Below are 4,319 nucleotides of genomic sequence, written 5' to 3' on the forward strand. Positions count from 1 at the left end.
CAGAGCAATGAGCCCCCCGAGCAGAGCCCAGGCCATGCTCTCTGCAGTTGGCACTGAACAAACCCACATTAAACTCTTTCCCTCAGTGTATTCTCTGAGAGCAATGAGCCCCCCTAACAGAGCCCAGGCCATGCTCTCTGCAGTTTGCACTGAACTCATCGTGGTATTTTCCTTTGGGATGGTAAGGGTCAGCTCACACCCAGAGTGCTTGCTTTCTGTTCTGTAAATATATTTTTGAACCTTAAAGTTGTAGCACAAGACTCAAACCTGAGAGATTGCTCAGTCTCCCTCACCTTCACAGAGATTTTCTCTAACCATAAAGTTGCTTGCTCCTGCTTTGACCCAAGAGGATGTTTGCTGGTCACTTCACTAAGGCATGGCAGCATTCTGCTGCTCTTAGAGTAAAAGCTGAGTGACCCTAACAGGGCCAGGGTGAGCATGATTAAGTCAAGAATCACCAAAATCTGATGACTTCCCAGTGGATAAATACAACCTTATGTGCAGGGCTTGCATGTCCCCTAATTTTCCTCTTCTTGCCTCCATCCCAAGCACTAGAAACAAAGCTGAGTAGAACTTAAAGCAGGAAAATCTGATATTCATTGCAATTCTGCCTAGATTCTGTTCCCAAATTACACATTTCTTAGGAACTAGTTGTTCTAAACAAAATAAAATGGAAGTGAATATTTCTGCACAAATCTTTGTCAGCATTGTGTTGTCAGCTCAAATTCTGGACCGTCCTTTTTTACAGCAATGTCACAATTCAACCATAGTCTAACATTTTGCCAGAATTTAGAGTGACTTTGACCTGTGAGACATAAAAGTACATGATTATAGCAATAATGCCTGAAGAAAGGTTACAGTTTTCTTCTGTTTACTCCTGAATGTTGAGGAGAACATAATACAAATGCTTAAACACTACAGTTAAATATTCATAAGTTAGAAGCTATACCTTCAAAAATTGCTGAAAATATCACTTGCTACTTGAAGGAAGTTATTGGGATTACTTCTTTTGAGTTAGCAGGCCCTCTCTTGTAAGAGGAAGCAATTCAGTAATTGCTTAAATGCACATTGCGTTGTGCATTTAAATATCTTCTTTGAAGAGTAGTCTTGGGAGTATCATATAAGAGTTTAGAGGCATTTATGGGCATAAGTAAAATCTAGTTATGTTTAATGCCAAGCATTGCTAGAATTCAAGCAGAGAATTTTTACTATACAATACATAAAATTATTTTTTCTCATTTTAGAATTGTAGAAAATACACAGGCCATCTCAGCCACAATCCAGGGAACAAAAGACCATATTACAAAGATGTTTTGGCAATACAAGGTGCTTCAGTTCTCCTTAATAAAGGTATGTGTCTTGTCATTCTCCCTCATATAGATAGCAGTAAAAAAAGTCTTTGCTTTTCAATAGCACATGTTGATTTTTAACTAGAGCATTTTTGTACAGATTGTGCTTATAAGGATATTTTTTTAAGCCTTTTGTTACTGTATAGTGTTGTCATAACCATGGCTCTAATGTTAAAAATATATCCAGGTCAGGTTTTTGTGCAAGCCTTTTTGAAAAATAGACTTTTACTTAAGTGTAATGAAAACATTTCCATAGCTTCAGCAGTCTACCGTAGAAGTTAAAATAAACACTTCCACAAAGAAATTGCAACTTGAGGTTTAATGTACTGTGCTGAATGCATGATAACTGGGAAAGTTGCAGTGGATCCTACATCTGAAAAATATTGATTGTCTATTGCCCAAGCTGACATGCAAGTAATTAGCATAAATGTTCTATTTGCAATAGCCTTTAGCATAAACAATGTCTGGGGACACGGGTGTCATTTTTGGTATATTTTGGGAAGCCCAGATCGTTGGCTCTATTAAAAGCTGCCCCAGCTTCATTAGTACGAAGCAGCTTTGTCTTTGTCCTGACTGAGCAGGTAGAGATATGGATGTGGCAGCAAGCACAGAGTCTGGGGCTGTGAATTATGGCAGTGCAGGGGTGTGGTCAGAGCATGCTGCTTGGCTTCTCAGATATTTGAGTGGCTTCTCGAGGGCTATTACAGCCAGCAGCAACAGAAAATATACTGCTGAAATGTCTACAGTGGCCTTCTGCTATTAAGCCTCATTCCTACCCAAAAACGGGAACCTATTTTAAGGTTTAACAGTGTCCTTTTAAATTAGAGGCAAACTGCTCCAGGGAGATATTCAGAGTGGGTTAGGCAGTGGATACCATCACTAAACAGAGCTAGATCTGTTAAGATCAAAATGGTTGACTTGTCACACTATAGTAATTGTTCCCTGTGGAAAAAATTCAATAGCATTGCTTAAATCACACATAGCTGGTCACGTGCTCTGAGGCTTTGCTGGTGCTTAGGCTAAAAGGCAGAGGTAGGGAGGAGCTGTGTCAGGGAATCTTGTCGTTCTGCTGGGGAGGGGGGAGCTTGCCTTGCATACAGTCATGTGCACAAATTGATTTTTAATTTTACACTAATGCACTATTATAATTGTTAACTCAATTGATTCCTAAAAGGCTACAGATATTATGGTTATGCCCCTGCATGTCCAAGGTAACTACTGGGAGGAGAGCTTTTGGATGTGCAATGACAGTCAGATAGAACTCAAACTGTTCAACTGCTTTTTATTACAGTAAAGCACAAAATCTGTTAATCTGCAGCCTATATAAGACAAATTGAATGGATGCTATCTTGGAAATGAATTACATACCTGAACCTTAATCATTAGTTTAAAAAAAAAAATCCTGGTCAATGAATATAAGAAGTACCATGTTTCTATCCAGACTGGAGAATCTCTAATAACATGGGAACTGGTGCTTTTAAACAGTTGCCTTACTGCTCCCAGCAATTGTCTTTCTGGCTCTTTTTCTGGTTTAATACATGATATAGTAACATGAGGTGCAGGGGATGCCTTAGACACAAAGAAATTCTAGATACAGGGCAGAAGTGAGTTAAGGCGAAGTGCTAGGAGTATACTAATTAGATTGTATTTGGTATTCCAAAGGAAGCAATTTTTTAATCTTAGTTTGGTCCTTCAGTTTCTTTTCAAAACCAGCACAGAAACTGTGCAAGTCCCTGGTCTGGCTGCATGCAGTCTCTTAGGTTAAACTTTTCTCACTATCTACACCCAGGAAGAGTGCTGAGTTTCTGTTTTGCCAGCCTCCTCCTTTCCATGCCACACTGAGAAATTTTAAGTTAACCTGAATTACCAGCATCACAAAAGGGGTACAGCTGCATGCTACTCGATCTAGGGTAAAACACAGTCTTTTGATAGCTAAGGAATACTCACTGATCCTGTGACAACAGGAGCTACTACACGTACAAGCAGTTAAGAACACTTGCTGCTTGATTATGCACATTTAATAGGCTTGCTCAATTCACTATTCATCACCCAGCACTAAGAGGAAGCCTGAAGCATCAGGCATAGCAGCACAATGCTTGGCTGTAAATGACTTCATGTAGGATGCAACTTGTCATTTGGCCTTAAATACAGTGGAATTTTTTCCTCCCTTTTTGTGAAACCTCTTCACAGAAACACTGTGTCTGCTACACTGTCTCTAACCCTCTGCTGCTTGTCCAAGCTTGGTGGGGCTGGGGATCCACACAGAAATAAGTAAGAAATGATTGCTGTGCAAAATTTATACAAGCATTACAGTTAAGGAGGGTACTCAAGGAAACCATTTTGCAGTCTTGACTATATCACTACCTTACCTGTATGACAAACACATCTTTTCCACCACTGAACCATGAGAATAGGAACAGGATTCCACGAGCAAATAAATATTATTAGGGGTTTTTTTTCCTACATCTAACTAAGCCCAGATATCTGCAGCTAACCAGCCACCCCGCTCTTCCTTTCCCCCCTCCCCGGAAATTCAAATAACAAAACTACTCCAGAAGCATATGCACCGCACCGCTTTGTTCCCGTGCCCGCCTCGCGGGGCTCGCTCCCCGCCACACCACCCGCGCCTCCGGCAGCCTCTCGGCTCGGCCAAACCCCCGGAGCCGGCGGCTCGGAGCACAGGGCGGCCGGGGATGCACCGCGGAGGGGCGGGGAGAGAAAGGCTTTACCTGCCGCGTTCCCCCGCGGAGCCAGGGGCGCCTGGAGCTGCTGCAGCCACGGCGGGCGGGCACTCAGAGCGCCGGGGCCATCGCCGCGCCGGGAGCGCCGGGGAGGGACCGCCGCCGGAGCCTGGGCGAGCCGCGGGCACACTCAGCACCGGGGCGCTGAACAGCTCCACGGAGCGCCACGGGCGGGGCCGGGCCGCGCTCCCGCCCCCGGGCGCTGGGGCCGCGCCCCGCCCGCCGCGCT

Source organism: Neopelma chrysocephalum, unplaced genomic scaffold, assembly GCF_003984885.1.
Source record: "Neopelma chrysocephalum unplaced genomic scaffold, ASM398488v2 Primary Assembly neopelma1_125, whole genome shotgun sequence".
NCBI classification, from domain to species: domain Eukaryota; kingdom Metazoa; phylum Chordata; class Aves; order Passeriformes; family Pipridae; genus Neopelma; species Neopelma chrysocephalum.